At 42.1% G+C, this 19,296-nt stretch overlaps 1 protein-coding gene and 1 non-coding gene across 2 annotated transcripts in view; both read right to left on the reverse strand.

The window, feature by feature from the left end:
- The window catches only part of Adgrl2 (adhesion G protein-coupled receptor L2), a 619,706-nt gene that overhangs the window by 494,518 nt on the left and 105,892 nt on the right, over positions 1-19,296 (reverse strand). The window lies entirely within an intron of this gene.
- LOC117707934 (U6 spliceosomal RNA) lies at positions 16,359-16,465 on the reverse strand. Its single transcript, XR_004606679.1, has one exon. It is a non-coding gene; the product is annotated as a U6 spliceosomal RNA (small nuclear RNA).

Consider the following 19,296-nt stretch of genomic DNA (forward strand, 5'->3'; position numbering starts at 1 on the left):
TTCACTTCTGTTGCTATGTTAAAACACTCTGATCAAAAGAAGTTTAAGAGAGAAGAGAGTTAATGCAGCTGGTAGGCAGGCTCATGCTCAGAACTGCATAGGGAATGACTCTGCCCACAATGGTCTGGGCTCTCCTACATCGATGAACAGTCAAGACAATCCCCTACAGACAAGAGACCAACTAATTTTTGGGCAATCCTACAATTGGGACTTCTTTCTCAGGTGAATTCTAGGTAGTGGCACATTGACATTTAAAATTAGCATCATATATATATACCCCATGTCTTAGTTACTTTTCTATTGCTATGATAAGCCACCATGACCAAGACACCTTATAAAAAAGAAAGCATTTAATTTAGGGCTCACAGTTCCCACAGAATTAGAGTCAATGGCTATTATAGTGTGGACCGTAGCAGTAGACAGACAGGAAGGGTGCTGAAACAGTCGCACACACACAGCACACGTCTTGATGCTCAGGCATGAAACACAGCCAGGTAACTGGGAATGGAGTTGGCTTTGGAAAGCTCAAAGCCCAACACCAGTGATATAATCCCCCAACAAGGGCACACCTAGTAATCTCTCCCAAACAGTTCCAAGAACTGGAGAACATAAAAATATATGAGCTTCTTGGGACATTCTCATTGAAATCACCACACCCTGATAGTGTTATTTGCTGATATTACCATAATCAGATACAAATATGGTATCACAGTTGATATGGGAAGATATAATCCATATCAGTCTGAATGGTATTCATAACACAGAGACAATTATACCTTCGGAATTGGTTCCATCCTGACCATGAAAAAAAAATCACATAAATAGAAAATAATAAAATATATCACAGCAATTAGAGAGATGACTAGTTCTATATATCCGGTTTGTATGTTTCTAGTTCAAATCTTTATTTTAAATTTATGCAATGTAAGTTTTACTAATGGGTCTCTAAAGAAAAAGCACTTTCCAAAATCCTGAGAAGCAAATGGTTTAGACTGGTGCCAGGGGACCTTTGTTAAGGCATTCTTGGGTGAACATTTTAGTTCCTTGGGTGTTTGTTTGTTTGTTTTGGGAGAAGGATCCTGGAAATTCAGATCCAAGCTTGCTTCTCTCTTTCTGCCCATCTCACCATATTGATTAAGGTTCATATTGAGTAACAAGAGTGTTTTTCTTTCACAGGCCAAAAGCCTAAGCTGGTGAGGGAGGCGGTGAGATAAAACACCCTCCAAGGGGACTGGTGACTTACAGGAAACATGTGGCTCGCCCCTCCTCCTTCTTGTATTCCATCAGGAGAGCAGGGTTTTCATTTTGAATACAAGCTTATAACTTGGAGCACAGCTAAGTTTATAGCCTCTGTCCACACTGTCATTCAGCTCTGTTACTGTCATGGAACCTCCTCTTTAGGAAAAACCAGTGGACCCTAAAATAAAATGATCGCAAGCATGCAAATGAAGGTAGCTGAATTCTCAGGCGTTGGGAGTGTTACTTGAGTTGGAGATGGCCTCAGAAGGGACAATCATAATATTTTTCTGGCTGTCTTGTCTTGATTTATAATTTGAATCTCCATAAATGATAATAGAGAGGGCAATTATCAAAGAAATGGAAAGGGTAATTATCATTAAATTGAAAACACATCACACAGCCAACACGATGGATGCCGGAGCTAAAAGCAGATTTTGTGGATCTTGCAACCGTTCCAGAGGAGTTTAATGGAAGCAGCCTCGTCTCCCACCTCCTCTAATTAGCCAGATGACTTTGGAGTTATCCTCCCCAACCCCTTTTTCTTTCCCCTGGATGAGAACACAAGAGCTGTTCATCTAAATAGGGACATGACTTAGGATCTGTAAATTTATGAGATGAAGCAATTGTCTACTTAGTATTAAAAAAAAAAATTTCCTTTATCCCCTCTCCCACTCTCCCTCACCCCTTCCCTCCTTTCTTCTCTCCTCCTTTCTCTCTCTCTCTCTCTCTCTCTCTCTCTCTCTCTCTCTCTCTCTCTTTCTCTCTCTCTGTATATATGTATATGTGTGTGGAGGAGAGTGTGTGTGTATATATGGTGTGTAGGTATCATGTGTGTATGTGGAGGTGTGGTGTGTGTGCATTCAGATGTGAGGCCGCAGAACGGGTGTAGAAGCAAGAGAAGAACCTCAAGTGTCACCTTTCGCCATCTACCTGGTTTTAAACAAGGTTTCTTATTTTAACCCTTTACAGATTTCTGGGATTCTTCAGTCTTGTCTCCCATCTCATTGCACGGACGGACCTGGAACTGTGAACAGGAAGCATCTGGCTTTTACCTGGGTCTTGATGATTTGGATGCAAGTCTTCATACCTGTGGGGCAACTACCCTACCAGCTGACTGATTTCCCCTGGGGTGGAGTTTTAGTTCTCTTATCTGTACCTGTGTAATTACGGAGGGGGGGGCACCCCTTTCATCTCTACCCAATATTGCAATAAATGTGTTTAAGTGAGGCGGCAAGCTTTTCATTCATGAGCATAAATATCAGACTGGACCCTGACATTGCCCTAAAAGAATTTGTCTTAAGGAAATCAAATGAGTTATAATCCAAGCTCCAGGCATTAGTTATCATGACTCAGAGAATGAAAAGAATAGATAAAAGCTTCTGGACCCTGGTCATAGAGAACTCCTGCCAGCAGATGATCTTAGAAAATGGTTGGGGCAGGGGATCTAACACGGAAGATTACTTTTGTTAGGTGTTTAGACCAGGAGCAGTAATTATTGCATGGATTCTGATGTCTGCTAAAGGGACTCTTCACTGTGTAATTCGATCCAACCAGATTTTAGCAGTGAGTAACAAGAATTTTTCCCTTCTCAAAAGTAGTGTGTGCCGAGCAGCCTAGGCTGTGGCCTGTTGATGTTCTTAATGTAAACACCATGATGAAATGCTCTGGGAGTCTAGAAATGCCAAGTGAATTTTATAGTCATTTTATCTGGCTCTCAGCTTGTCACTCTGGGCATACAAATAAGTCTAACATGTGTTACTCAACAGTGCTTGACTAAATGAACTTGTTTACTGGAGGGTAAAGGACCATAGGTGATGTCAGTCTGGGTGGCTATACCACGTTACTGAGCTGCATATCATAGTAATGGACCAAAAGTGAGACCAATTGTTTAAAAGTAAAAAGGAAAGAAACCTCAATTGCCCATTTTTTTTGATGGTTACATAAAATATCTGTGATTTCAGTTTTTCTGTCTTCTCATGTCAAATTGTCTTTGTATGTCACACACACACACACACACACCCGCCCCGGCCCCTGAAACCGATCAATACAATTTTACTATGCTCAGTGTGACTCACGAAGCTAGACTGTCCTTCAGCTTGGAGGCCTGAGCTGCACCTGCTGGTTTGCTTATTGGGGTATAGAATGCATGTTACACTATCTACTAGCCTGGGATACGTGACATTCATGCTGGATAGTGTTCTTCTGAGGAGAATTCTCCAGTGGATCATCTGTTTTTTTCCATTATTCATTCTCCCCAGATTCTGGGGCTATATAAGAAGTACTTCGTTTTCATATTTTGGTGTTTCTGAGTATTGAACTAAGTCAGTACTCCTCAGTGAGCTGCAATGTTTAAAACAAAACAAAACAACCCCTCTAAAACTTCTATGCAATGTGCCCACCACAGATTCATAGAATCACACATGTATATCTGTAAATCGTTATCTTGAAATGTCTAGTCTTTTAATATTTTGAAGGATTATTTTGGCTAGTTAACATATTTTAAAATATTAAGAACTTCACAAGCTCTGAACAGATGAAGAGACCCATCACCAAATATTAGGAGGAGGTTGGGAAATCCTGTAGAAGAAGAGGAGGAAGGATTATAGGAAGCAGAGGGGTTGGGGCCACCTCAAGAACTGGGGCCACAGAATCAACTAAGCAGGGCTCACAGGGGCTCACAAAGACTGAAGCGGCAATCACAGAGTCTGTGTTGGTCTTCACTAGGTCCTCTGCACATGGCTTATGGTTCTTACCTTGACGTTCCTATGGAACTCCTAACAGTGGGACTGGGGGCATCTCTGACTCTTTAGCTTGCTCTTGGGACCTTTTTACTCCGAGTGGGTTGACTCATCCAGTCATGATATGAAGGTTTGTACCTAGTCTTTTTGCATCTTGTTATGTTGTATTCAGTTGATATCCCCGAGATGCCTGCTTGTTTCTGAATGGACGCAGAGGAACAGTGGCTCTGGGGGAGAAGGGAGATGGGGGTGGGACTGAAAGTAGTAGAGAAAGGACAAACTGTGGTCAGGATGTATAAGAGAACGATAAACAAATTTAAAAAATAAGAGCAAAAAAATATCAAAAAACTCAAACAACAAAAACAAAAAGTAGTTTTTTTTTTTTCTTTTTTCAATTTCCCACCGTGATCTGGGAACACAGCTCAGTGACAGACTTAGAACTCCTGTAGTGCTGGGTTCAAGGCCCAGCATTGAAAATAAAAAATTCTCCCAAAGTTGAGTGGTTTGAATTTCCTGAACTCTTGCCTAGCAGCTGTTACTAAGTGATTTCCATTCTGTGTGCCCTCTCCAAAGCTGGCAAATTTCCCCTGAGTTACAGGAAGTCCCTCTCTCAACATGACATGTACTTCCCTTGATGTCACAATTCCTCTTGATAAGGATAAACATTTATTTTTAACATGGTCCTTAGATCTTATTCAGTATTTGGTTTCAATCCCTGTGTCAAGGACAGATAAAGAAGAAAGGTCAGCTTGTGGGTCAATACACTCACACATTGAATGTGGAGTGAAAACCAAACAATACTGTTCTCGTAATTTTTTTTAAATGTGTCTTGAAATGTCAAAAGAACTTGTGAAAGACACAACAGGAGAGATAGATAGAGATAGAGAGACAGAGATAGAAAGAGAGAAATTCTCCAGTAAGAACCATAAGTGAAATAAAATTCAGGTCAAAAAATTTCATTTGTGATATTTTAGAAGATTGGTACCTTTTTTAAAGGTTATGATCATCCCCTTTCCCTATCTTTCATGGCTATGTTAGAAATACCTCTTCTTCTTCTTCTTCTTCTTCTTCTTCTTCTTCTTCTTCTTCTTCTTCTTCTTCTTCTTCTTCTTCTTCTTCTTCTTCTTCTTCTTCTTCTTGCTGGTTCTGAGCTTTATGGACTAAGCCAGTACTTCCCCACTGAGTTTCTATATAAAACCACCACCACCACCAACAACAACAACCTGACAGTTTTCCAAAGTAGGGAAACAGGCAAAGCTTCTATGCAATGCACCCACCATGAACTTTTGAAAAACGCAAGAAAGTACATCTGTAAACTCATCCACTTTGAATTGAGCATCTTTTATTATTTTGAGGTATCATTCATCTTGTCCAATAAAAATATTTTAAAATACAAAATTATGTTCTTTTCTGTTGTTGCTGTTGTTGTCTGTTCTCAGTTTTCACATGAATCCAATGTTGCTTTTTGGATTATCTGAGAAATTCCAAAAAAAAAAAAAAAAAAAAAAAAATTGACAGTGCACACAGCAAGCAAGAGGAGAGCCGAAGCCCTGGCTGGCTGATTCCCAGGCCTTTATATTACACTGGGGCATCTCTTAACTGTGCTAGCTTTAGAGAGAATGTAGGCCTGATTCACTTATTTTGTGGTTCTTAGGATATTTACATATATGTGCCTCCTTATATTGAATTGTTCTATGAAAGCTAAGTGTACACAGCTCAGTAGTAGAACAGTTAATTAGCATGTACAAGGCCTTGGGTTTGATCAGCAACAGACAGAACTACGAAAAAAATCTCCCTCAAGAGCCAACATTCATCCTTGTGTTCTTGTTTACTTGGACTGGTATTCTGCCTCTGAAGGATATCTCCAGACCTTGAGTTGTTAAGACCAGATCCTGTTATATTATATAGCCTCGGCCATTCCCAAAGTCCCTATCCTCCTGTCTCAGACTCTCAAGGGCTGAGAACAGAGGTGTGTGATGCCACAGCTGGCTCAGCCTCATTTCTGATATGTTTATAGCCCTATCCCACTTCTGTTTTCCAAACCCAAACACGTCAAATGATTGTTTCCTTTGTTCCTATATTCTCTAGAGATACATTCAACCCACTATTAGGCCACCAGATATTTACAGTGTATTCATCACACTTAGTGTCAGGTAGTCTTTTAATCTGTGTGTGTGTGTGTGTGTGTGTGTGTGTGTGTATTATATGCTTAGTAAGGTTTTCTTTGAGTAGGAAAACTGATAAACATCTTCATTTGGACACACATACACACATGTGCACGCACACACATGTAAACACACATATTGATTCTGGTAAGATAATGAGAAACTCAGTGAGGAAAAATAAAGTAAGAACATTCTAGAAGTTACAAGTGAATTTCTATTACATATGTACTCCATGTGTGAAACACTAGTCTAAATTCATCATAAAGAGTAGTTGGTTTAGTTCTCAGTGGCTCTTTGAAGTTGGTGCTGTACCTTAAAGTCTATCCCTGATGCCCTCACAGTGAGAACAGTGTCCCAGGCATCCTGGGATCTACTATGCAGGTGCTCACCACTTCTCCTGTTCTGTTTTCTCCATGAACTCACAATGGTTAAAAGTGAGACCCTCTCCCACTGGGAGCCATCAGTGCCCTGCCAGGGTGCTTTTCCACCAGGGGACCTTGCACTGTCCTTGTCCCAAAGGCATTATGCTGTCTATGGCCTTTCAGTGGATTGGAATCTTAGAGAAATAAGGAGACTATGAAGGAGATTGACCCGCACTAATCTATAATCCTTTCATTGTGTTGTAAAATTATGAGAATTATTCAAGTGAAGTAGGAAATTGACTGCCATTTGATTAAATAAAGAGGAAGGAGAACAAAGTAATTTTCTTAAATTGAGGGCAAATAACTGTCACAAAAAAATCAAATTTCTTGGCATACAAATAGGTCACATCCTTTGTCTCCCAGGCATATTTGGGTGGGAATGGAGTGAGTGCATGCCTGGCCCTGGGTACCCTCACCCAGACCATCCCTCAGCCAGATGGACCTGCCTTAACAAGGAAGGAGATCAAGCTGCTGCCTGTGAGCTCAGCGGGCCTAGTTCCAAAGGGTATTTACCATTTAGTTTAGCAATTTCCATCCTGAAGACCTTTTGTGCACAGCAGAGGGACAGCTCCCGGCACAGAGGAAAAGCGGTGGTGGATGAGGCGTGTCTATCCTCCCCAGGAAACTCCTGATACTCTTGAAACTTCCCTGTCAGACTATTATACAATCCAGGGCTGTTTCCAAGCAGGAAATATGATGTTCCAAAGACAACTTGACCTCCTGATTGAAAATAGGCCTGGGTGAGTGGGTGGGTGGGGGTGGGTTGAGGTGAAGAGAAGAGACATCGGGCCTGGTGTAAGTCAACCAGATGAACAGACACAAGGAAGTTAATTTTGCTAGGAACACATGCTATTGTTTCTCTTACGACAAAGATCCCGATTATTCCCCGTGGACTACTTGGGCACCCTGAGTTTCTAAACGTTCCATTAAAAAGTCAACATAATTACAGAAAGCAGCCTTTAAACAAGAGCACCCTGTTTTGTTTCTTGCATCCTCACTGGAGTGGCTCCTCTGAAGCCTTGACAAGGTCTAGCTTCCAGGAGCAAGCCTCAAGACTGGTTGCTGGGGGCTTTTACACACTGCTCCTCAGGGGCAGCCCTGATGGTCCCTGAGACCTGTGAGCCCACAATTGCTCTATTGTTACTTTGCAGTCAGGAAAGCGATGGTCCCCATAATCCTAACGGTCATGTTCCCTCAGCAGCAGGTCCGCATCTCTAGTTCCCAGAGGGGCTTCAGATGCAGGCCGCAGATTAGCATCTCCATGGCTTGGTGAAATCTATGGCAAACCTATCTGCAAGAGCCCTTTGAAAAGTGTGGTCAAGGCTAAATGATTTGCTGTGAGACAATTGTGTTCTTGAGGTGGAGAGAAATTAGGGCTAACTTCTGAGAACTGAATGCACTGGCTGAGGACCGCAATGCCTGGGACCTCTTGCCCTCTCTCAGAGTTTTGTTCTGTTTGAAGGGATGGGGGAAGGGGAAGCCATTGTGTCCTGATGATCAGAACATTCCCTTCGTAAGAGTGCAAGAAAGACACATGCCACTACCAATTAACCATCAGCGGGGCAAGGTATTTATCCTTTCTGTCAGATTCTGTGGGAAGCGTGCCTTATTAGCATGGAAGCCCACAGAAGTAATCCAGCAGTCCATATTGCTTGCCCTCCCAGGAAAAGCAGAGCAAGTGTTTTGGGTTTGGAAACAGAAATAAAGAGATAAATAATAAATACATACTCCTTGTTCTTCCTGGTCTCTACTTGAATCCCAAAATTAAAAATCACCTAATGAAATCCTATTTCCTCCCCTCTACTCTCTGTTTCTACATTTGCAGGAGGTTTCATTTTAAATCAGTCCCGTCACAGGCCTGCTTTGAGTGATCAGGGGCTGCTAATTCCCCAGTTAACCATCTCTGACCCTTCCTTCTGCACTGCACTTTGAGGTAGAGTGGCTGGCCTGGGAGCGAGAGTGTCTCTAGGGCACTTGTTTGTGGCCCCATCAGAAGACACTTCTTGCTTGCTTTCAGCTGGTTCCTGGCATGTATCAGAGGGGTTTGTGGTGAGAGGCAACTAGGGACTCACTTTTCATCCACTCAAGTTGTGGTTAGGCTTAGTGGCATTTCTTTCTTATCCCAGCCACTAGGAGTCAATCCCCCTGAAAATATATGGTGTTCTCTCTCTCTCTCTCTCTCTCTCTCTCTCTCTCTCTCTCTCTCTCTCTCTCTTTCTTCTTACCTTCTTCCTCCCTCCATCTATCCCTCCCTCCTTTCTTTTTTTCTCCCTGAAAAAGATGGCAGAACTCTCAGCTCCCCCCCCCCCATCATCCTTAAAATACAAACACAGAATTATCATGTATGCTCTGAGGTCAGTTGGGGGAAATCAGGCAGGGGTCAGCTCCTGGTGTTCTCTGCTTTCCAAGTTAATTTATATGCTTTTCTGTTAAAGGTCCTAGAAGAGGCTGCTTTCCTGTAACTAAACTGTTGATGTCCTTTTTCATTAAAGAATCAGTGATTAAATAATACTGCTGCTTTTTCATATCAAAAAAAATGTAAGCCAAACTTACAGAGGGAGGATTTAGAGTGAATGTTAGCATTTTGGAAACGAGTTAGGAAAATGTTAGGTAACCAACATTGTTAAGATAAAATGATCAGGAACTGGTGAAGATGCCCCGTGGTACACGTCTTAAGCCAGCACTTAACGGAGCTTGGCATTTGGTGAATCAGTCTGGAAAGCAGAAGAAAACAATGTAAGGTTGCCAGCATCTTAGATTGCCAAGTCAGGTTATTTCAAAGACACCCAGAGCTGAAGTACACCAGCATGACAGAAGAAGAGAATTGTCAGTCATTTCTTGAAGTGAGGATGTGCTCACTGGGATGGGTGGGATTGAGGGAGGAAACCCATTCTCTCAGAATGCCAGAAAGCTTTGTCGGGAATGAGGAGCTGGGACTCCCATGCCACTAGCCTGGGGGTGGGGGGGTGGGGGCTTCAGCAGCAGCAGTTTCCTGAAACTCAAGCCCCTTCCCACCTTCCAGCCTCTGACAGGAAATGTGTGTCCTGGGACCCTGAAGGAGCTCTCTGCTCCACTCTAACCATAGTGCTGAAACCCATCCTCAGGCTCCCAGCCCTCCCTCCCCACTTCCATGACTCTCCACCTGTCCCGTTCTTTTCTTTTCTTCTGCTGACTGGGTCTTCTGTAGCCCAGGCTAGCCCTAGCTCTGCAGCAGAAGATGCCTTCAGACTTTTAACATGCCAGCCTATCTATCCAAAGTACTGGGACTGCAAGTGTGCACCCACATGCCAGCCTGTATATCCAAAGTACTGGAACTGCAGGTGTGCACCCTCCACACTAAGATTACAGGCACTGGGGGGTGACCTCAGGACTTCATATGCGATAAGCAAGCATGTGTCTAAACTGAGGCCCATTCCTAGCCTTTTGCTTTATTTTTCTTCAAGGGTTTGTTACTGCCTGGAGGTATGTGGTCATTGGTTCATACGCTGCCTCTGTATCTCAGTCTGAAGGCGGGGGCCATATGCTTTTTGTCTTCTTGTCAGCTTCTCTCTGCTGCTACATTTACACGTGTGTGTAATTGCATAATCCTTTCTATTTCATTTTATTGTTGCCAAGAAAATGACTCTGCAGAGCCCGCACTGCTTGGTATACAAAAACCATTGTCAGCTTTTTCTTAATATATTTATTTTATGTATCTGAGTGTTTTGTCTGCATCTCTGCCTGTGTACCGTGAGGGTCTAATGCCTGTGGAGGACAGATGAAAGCGTCCGGTTCTTTGGAACTGGAGTTGCAGACTGTTGTGAGTTTGCATGCTAGTGCTGGGAAATGAATCCAGTTTTTTGAAAGAGCAGCTAATACTCTTAACTGCTGAACAATAGCTCTAGTCCTGGAAACCACTGTTTTCACACACACACACACACACACACACACACACACACACACACACACACACATTTTGACCAGGTTACATAGAACGGGGCCGATGGCTCAGACTTCTGTGATGGAAGACACCATGACAAGAGAACAAATACAGATTCCGTTAATCATGGTTTCTGTGGCACAGGGCTTCACACACAAGACTCAGCGATCCAGGGAAACCAAGTTTTACAATTGGACTTGAGAGGACTGTCAGATGAGTAGAGGTGTGTGTCACACTTCGAGGGGCAGGGACAGCCACTAACAAAAACCATACACAGGTCCGTGGGAACCAGCAGTGCATAAAGAACTAAGAATGGACAAAAGAAAATGATCAGATGCTTGGACAGAGAGGGGAAGGCCAGCAAGGCTAGGCTGGCGAGATGCGTCTTCATCTCTCTGTGACACATTCCTTCCTCCCAGGTATGGGGCAGAACCTCACTGTACAATCAGAGAATTAGGTCACGGAATTTCTCTTTGGCCACACGTAGAATGGCAGGGGAAGGTCAGAGTATATTTCTAGTGCTCTGACCTGCCTTGAGGGGAAGAGGCATTCTGATTTCTGTGACTTGCTTCGGAGAAGAAGAGAATGATAACCCTCAGACAGCAGGGCAGCGAAAGGCCATAGAGGGACTCTGAGCTTCTTTGAACATCTTTCTCTTTAAAGTACTCAGTGTGTGAAAGGTCTACTCACCGGGATAGCCCCTTCTGAGCCCCAATCCTGTTCTCCTGTTCTCCTAACCTTGTGGCTTATTGACATCTTGGACATTCTCTCTGCAGTTTATCCTAAAGCAGAAAATGTTTACTGACACACAGAACTCAAGTTCCTCCTGGATAGAAATGGTGACAGTAGACACCAGGTGAAGCAGAAGATGCTACTGCTTCTCGCGGTGATTCACTGAGGAATGACACAACCTAGAAGATAGGCTTGCAGACCAGCCTGACTCCTAACAGCAATGGGTCACTATAGAAAAAGCGGCTTTGAATAGGCTCTATGGAGAATTCCAAAACAGATATGTTGAAAGTATTTCTAATTTTGGAGCTCTATGGAATGATTCAGATTCTTTTTAAAAATTTTTATTGAAAACCTCTCTCTCTCTCTCTCTCTCTCTCTCTCTCTCTCTCTCTCTGTGCGTGTGTGTGTGTGTGCGCGCACACACACACGCACGCACACACGCACGCCCGTGCACATGCATGTGCGGCAGTGTACATGTGGAAATGTAAGCACAAGTTGTGGGGACCAGTTCTCTCTTTCTATCCTATGCCATTCAGGGTTTGAACTCAAGCTCTCAGGCTTGGCCTCTAATGCCTTTACCGGCTCACCCTTTCTCTGGCCCTTTTTTCTTTGGAGACAGGGTCTCATACCTGGAATATACTACGCATCCAGAAGTGGCTTTGGACTCCTCATCTGCCTGCCTTTGCCTCCTGAGCGTTAGGGGTGTGTGCATAGTCTGTTGTGCGATCGTGGGAATTTAATCTAGGTCTGTCAATACAGGAGGAAAGCAGCTGCGAGCTGAGCTACAAATCTTACCAGGAAACTGAGACTGTGTATAGTTTTCATTTGTGGGATATGTGGGCTAACTCAGAGCTATTCTTGGAAGAGTGGTACTTGTAGGTATCAGACAGAGTTCAGGGCCTGGTATCCCCAAACCTGGCATGTTGGCATCTCAATGTGTCATGAATATTGAATAATCCCTCTGCCACCAAGCTCCGCCCACCCCTGCTGTTGCACTATTTACTGTAAGCTGAGAGCTGCATAGAACAGAGGGCTGCATAGAAGCAAAAAGGTTCCCTCACCGTTCTTCTCTGAAACATGGCAGATAGAAATACTCTGACCTACCTTTCCTAAATGGAAGTCCCAAGACCTCCATGTCCCAAGTATTCTTTCTTATGCCTGAGGGCAAAATAAAAATCGGAAGCCGTAGGCTTTGCTTTCTACGCTCACTAGCTTGTCATGGTTTGGTCATATCTTTTGTTGCTCGGTTACGTTTCCACACGATGCCCCACTAGGTTTTGGAAGATGGTCCATATAACACAGTGGCCTCTTGTTTTTCAGTCTTCATTGTGCAGGCTCCACCCGGCAGAGGATGTAGGGTGAATAATGTTGCCAGGCTTTTCTCCTGCTTATCTTTTACTAGAAGGTGGTCAATCATCAACCTTGGGCTAGAAGAAGTGTATAATCATGTCCTTTACAGGTTCTGGGACCAGCAGAAGGTATCCACAGTCCAGAACCCGCTCAGGAGACTGCAGAAATGCCGGGCATAGCTGACAAAGTCATCTGAAGGGCAATGATTTTTTTTTTTTTTAAACCAATGTTCACCAGGTCCCAGTAGAGTTGGAGATGCAGTTTCTCTGGTCTCTTGCTTCTCACATTGGACTGAGCAGTAGCAAAGCTTTGGCCTGTGACTTGTTTTTCTTGTTACTCTGTTTCTTGTTATGGGACGTCAGGTGTGAAACTTGTGCTAAGGGAAAGAAAATTGCCCCAGTATACACACGTCAAGCTTAGCGTAGATAGTTCTCTTGTAAAGCAGGACCAATATCTCCTTTCCTGCCCATTTATGATGCTTAGCAAAGCTTGAAACAAATGGGGGAGGGGACCAAATCCGGAGGGATGGGGAAATGAGTGTGGGAACATGGGACTTGAGCATGTAAACACACACATATGCATATGAACTTGATTGTCTTGACTGTACATGTGATGAGTCTCTCTCTTTCTCTCTCTCTTTTGGTGTCTCTCTTCCCTCCTTCATTCTCTCCTGCCTCTCCACTGTCTTTTCTCTCCCATTCTTTTATACCTCAGAATAGAACATAGTTGGAGGATACATAGAGCCTCTGTGGATTGATCCATCCTGTTCTGACAACTGAATTCCCAGAAACCGAGAATTAGACCTTTGAACTGGGATGATTTTAGGTTGACTGTGTACTCACTTGAAGGCTGGCCCATAGTGGATCCTTCAGCATCATTAGGTATTAGTGTTGATCTTGTTTCCTCTAAGACACCAAACATGAGCTAGCAAGATAGGATAGAGAGAAGAAGCACTTGCCCTGCAAGCGTCATGATCTAAGTTTGACTCTGGGGACCCATGGTAGAAGGAGAGAACAGACTTCTAATATTTGTCTTCCGACCTTTACACATGCATGATTTAAACATACATATAACACACAGACACACAGGCACACAGGCACGCACATGCACACACACACACACACACACACACACACAGAGGGAGAGAGGGAGGGAGGGAGAGAGAGAGAGAATGAATGAGTAAGTAAATGAACAAACCAAGCATTTACGTCTGGATATGCTCAGTGGCAGTGGCTTTGCCTATGGTTTTCATCTCTACTACTAAAACAAATAAATGAACAAGGATCCCCATGTCCAAACAGCTAATAGCATCTCTGAACCATTGCAGTGCTGTGACACTGGACATTTGGTAACAGGTGAACATAAGGGCTGATTTTTATGGTGGTGGATAAAGAATAAAAAATTAAACAACTTAAAAATCAGGAGACTTAGATTTTTTCAACCATTATTCACTCAAAAGCAAATCTGTCTTATTTTAGTATCTCGAATCAAGAAGATTAAAACCAGAGGCAAGGCTCAATGCTTTTGATACGTGGAACAAAAATGTACATTTACATTTAGAACTACCGCGGCACAACAATAGATACAGTGAAAGTGTCTTGTGGACAGAGTGGTTAGTGAAAATGCTTCTGTAGTATGCACGTAGGACAAAAACATTAAGAAGTCTCAATTGGCTTTTGAGCCACACTGTAGTTTTATTGTATTTTACATCAGCTCTAAGAAGATACTCCACGCCATTGTCTCTATTGAAAAATCATTATGGTGCAATTAAAAGCAATGCTGTTTCTCAGATGCACGTGGGCGCCATGCCTCTGTGTCTCACGCCTGGCCACTTCCCTGAGTCTCTTGTGACTACGTGCTCTCGTGATGGTTGAGAGACCCAGCTGTCGAGAAAACACGCAACAGATGGCAGTCGCACGGATGTGTCACCCTTCCTGGGAACCTCTGACACTGGAGCTGGAGACCTCCATCAGTGCTGGTGTGCAAATGACTCTTTTCAAGTAACAGTGAACTGGAATATTCAGTGACAGAGTTAATCTCCCTCCAGAAATGAAGGAAATTGAAATGTCCTTATGAAATGAAGTGTACAATACAATGCTTATATTGTCCCTTTGAAAACTTTTACATTCTTAAAGATAAGAGTGTCAGACTAAGAGGAAGGTGACACATCAGACAGTATACTCCTTTCTCTTTAGGATGAGAGTAAAGCTGCCCTGGTTCTCATTGTGGGAAGCCGCTCTATAAAGATCGGTTTTATATTTCCTTTTTTTTAAAAAAAGAACAATTTAACCTTGGCCTTGGTAATGACATGACTTGTTGAATGACATGGTCTGTAATGAAATTACCCTAAGTGGTTTGAGAATTAATTAAGTGGTTTCATTTTACATCATAGGCTGGCATTTTAACACAAAACACTTAAGCCTCCCTCTTCATTACTGGTCCTGTACATATATGTGTGCGACATTACGTGAAGAGAAGACGTATGGATGGCATTGTGAACACTGTGCTGATCACTGTGGGACTGGGCCTCATTACTCATTCCTCAGAATGTGAGGTGTAGATGATTTCTGACTCATGTTCCTTCCTGTCAGTCACACAAAGGATTCAGGTGCTGGAGCCTCAGTTCTGTCTAGAGAACATTCCGGTCTGTCTGGGTATGTAATTCAATGACAGGGCAATCTTGAATAATAGGTATAGGCCATCCCTTGTGTCCTGCAAAAATATCCTGTGTTCACCTACCTGCTATTGTAGCACCCTTCCAAGGTCTCTAAATGGTGCTGGCTTTCTTTACTTTGGCCCAAGTATGAATGTCAAATCTTCAAAGCAGGGTGTGTGAGGGTTACTGTGTCTTTTAGGGTTAAGTTTAATCTTGTTTAAATTGTTGTCTTTCCTTTCTGATGTTATCAAAATTATGTCCTGAGATATATACTTATTCTACATCATGACCTAAGATTTATATTTATTCCAAAACTCTGACATTTATATTTGTCTAGTCATGTCTGAGAAGAAGGCACCTGATGTATGTGCTTTCTGTTAATATAATGAAACCTTGGTTTTACTTGCTCCTCTCTAAAGATTTGTCAGTGGACCAAGCACAGGAAGGACAAGCAGCTAAAAAAGACCCATCCCTTCCTAGCAAACAAACAAGAAAGCAGAAGGAAGAACACAGCCTGGTGTAAATGACACAGTATCCATTTGGAATACATTGTATATGTCTGAGCTAAATGGATTCCACTAATTCTAAGAGCTTACTGCATGTCAAACATTGTGTGAAGTCCTCTACAGACATCATTAGATTGTATTTTACCCATGCCATGCGTGAGATGGTGTAACATCCACCTGGCCAGTACATTTAAAACACTGTCAGAGCTGATCAGATGCTTCCAGACTCCTGGATTTTTTCAGAAGAATTAAGTAATTTCTTCCCTATAAAATCTACTATTACTTTTCTTGTTCTTGTTTTGTTTTCCATACAGGGTTTCTCTGTGTAGAAGCCCTGGCTACCCCAGAACTAACTCTTCAGACCAGGCTGGCATCGAACTCAGAGATCTGCTGCCTCTGCGTTCCCAAGGCTGGAATTAGAGGTGTGAGTTGCCACCTACTAATATTGCTCTTTGTATGTATATGTTTGTAGAGTTCCGTCATGCTATTAATGAGTGTATGGGATAATTAAAAAACATTGAAAATATGCATTTGTTTGTATAATGAAAGACATCTTTATATTTTAAAATACTAAAATTTCTATAAAAATCTGATAGACAACAAATACATATTCTCCTTTTTTGTTTGTTTTTTAGATATAGAACACTTTACGAGTATACAAGTTACCCTTGACAGGGCCCATGATAATCTTCTCTGTATTGTTTCAGTTCTAGGATATGTGCTGCCAAGCGAAAACACATATGTTCTTTTGAAAGGTTCAAAAATACTTGTACTAAGTAGACTCTTATTTGAAAAATTAACACTGTAATTTGTAAAAAAAAATAGTTTGGTGATTTTCTTTCATGGAAATTAATTGACAATTCTTCTTCTCACTTACTGAATAAAATAAGTGTCTAATAACTGTACTAAGAAGAGTTTTAGATCCTTCTCCAAAAGCCGACAAAGGATAATACATTCCAGGCTGAGATTGTGTAGGAATGACATAACAGGGTACGTTTTCAAGGGTAATTAGTACATCAAGATTGATGCAGTTCCGAGGCTGTCGACGTGTCAAGATAGAAACCAAAAAGAGTGAATTATAATGATTACATCCTCTCTGTGTGTATATATATGTGGTGTGTATTTGTTTGTGTATATATGTATGTGGTGTGTATGTGTGTGATATATTTGCACTTGTGTGTATATATGTCTAAGTATGTGTTTGTGTTTATGTCATGTGTATGTTTATGTGGTGTATTTTATGCATGTGATGTGTGTGTGTGTTTGTGGTATGCATGTGTATGTTTGTGTGTGTGTGCTATATGAATGTGCTGTGTACATGTGTGTGTGTTTGTATGTGTGTGGTGTGCTGTATGTATATGTGATGTGTGTGTGTGTATGTGTGCCAGGAATCAAATATAGAACCTCATACATGAGAGGCTATCCGTCTAACAGTGGAGTGCCAGCCTCTGCCTACTTACTGAAGCTCTATGAATTGAGTGGAAGGAAAACACAGCTGGAATGTTCTGTGGTCACCTCTGTGTCTTGCCGTGATGCAGCTTCAGGACAATGCTGACACTTATGTGGACACGGGACTTTCCGTGGGTCCACACAGCACAGAAGCACACACAGCTGAGATGAAGTAAAGAACACAGCACCTGTTTGGGGTCAGGCAATGTGTATCCAAGCCCAGCAGAGAAGGTCATTGTGAGGCTGCACTAGTGGGCCACCATTCCACTGCCTAGTTGAAGCAGGGACAGAGATTTACTTCCTGGAAGAGTCCTGAAAACTGTACTAGGCGCCATGACTGTACAGCCTTAGTTCTGAAAAGGTAAGACCCTTATCTGCAGTTAAGATATTCATATCTGCCCAAGAGATGGATCAATAGTTAAAAAAAAAAGTAGGCAGACTGTAGGCTTTGCAATGAATCTGTGGTATTAGGTAGACATAATTTAATTTTTTTTTCTTTTTCTGAAGAATAAACACATAATGGGAGAAAAATGAGGCTCTGAAGGGATTACATGTCCCTAAATATTTTATGGCCATGTTAAATGCAAGGCTGTGTTTTTCAGCTTTACTGGAGAGGAATATTTGCTCACAATTATTTACTCGCCAACAACAAACCCCAAAGCTACTCTCCGAGGTTTCCGTGTGTGGTTTGCCTGTTGGCTGCTCTGTCTTTGTTCGGCATTCTGCATGTAAAAGTCTAGCTCCTTGCATGTAAAGGCCAAGCCCCTTGCATGTAAGAAGACAATGTATACCCCGTGCTTTTACCCAGCTGATATTTAATGATTTACCATTTAATGAAGTTCATCTTCCATAGCCCAGAGTTCAAACAGAAGCAGCTGCTATTAGGCATGCAATAATATTGAACTTCCTACCCACGACCTATGAGAGCGTCTTCCTTAGCTTTAGCTACTGAACCCATCTGGCCTTTCCCCTATGCCTGGCAACAGACGGAGAGGCGCTGTTTACTTCCCATCAATGCAATCTGGGACAGAATGTATAATTATGCTAGCGAGAGATCTTCAAATCAAAATTCCTTGTGTTAGCAGCGATCTGCAGCTCTGGAGGACAAACACTACACTTTAGCTCATTATCAAAAGAATAGTGAGAATCTCAGGAAACACGGAAAATGCCCGCTGAGTTGAAATCGATTCAAATGGTAGAGGTGTCCCTGGCTGCAATCTGCAGGGAAACTTATTCTCTTACAACTTCTATTTGCTTTCTTCAGTGTGGACATTTAGGCACTTGAAAAGCCTCCCTTCTCATAGCTTTAGAAGATATCTTGACAGACACAGAACTAGAGAGATGAAGAAATTATCTAAGAAAGTAGAATTTCAAAAGCCTAAAGCAGGGCTGGGATTCATTGAATGCTTCCATAACGTACACAAAGCCGTGGGCTCAGTCGCCTAGTACTGCAAAAATCTGGTATGCCGTGTATACTCCACCCAGCACTCAGGAAGCAGAGATAAGAGGATCAAATGTTTAAGGTCACCCTTGGCTACATAGCCCCTTTGAAGCCAATTTGGGCTACATGAGATCCTGGCTTGTAAAACATGGACATCATCATTGCAATACACACAAGCATGCGCGTACACACACACACACACACACACACACACACACACACACACACAAAGTATAAGGTATGTAAGGAGATTGAAGACTTTCAGAAGGAGAAATATGATATTTATGTTAACACATAGAATATATTCTCTATATCTTAATTTAATGCTTTTAGAATTATAGTCAAGTAATGAAAATTTGAGTACAGACTATACCTCTTTACTCACATAAAATTTTGTTAACATTATAACATCTATGAATTAGGATTTACAGGAATAGAAAAACAGTTATGAATTCTCACTATTATTACAAGTCTTCCAGACAACAACTGTTACCAAGTTACCTTGTCTCTAATTTCTTGCTGTGTACAGTGGACCAAAAGCAGTTTTTTTTTTTTTTTTTTCTAGCAGTAGATTCCTAAAAGCTGTAGGAGACTAACCAAATGTTCTCATTGTGGATGATGCACTTGAAGGTGTTTAGCCTAAGATTAGATGGCCTTCTCTCTGGTGCAGCATCTTTTA

The sequence above is a fragment of the Arvicanthis niloticus genome, chromosome 4 (assembly GCF_011762505.2).
Source record: "Arvicanthis niloticus isolate mArvNil1 chromosome 4, mArvNil1.pat.X, whole genome shotgun sequence".
NCBI lineage: Eukaryota > Metazoa > Chordata > Mammalia > Rodentia > Muridae > Arvicanthis > Arvicanthis niloticus.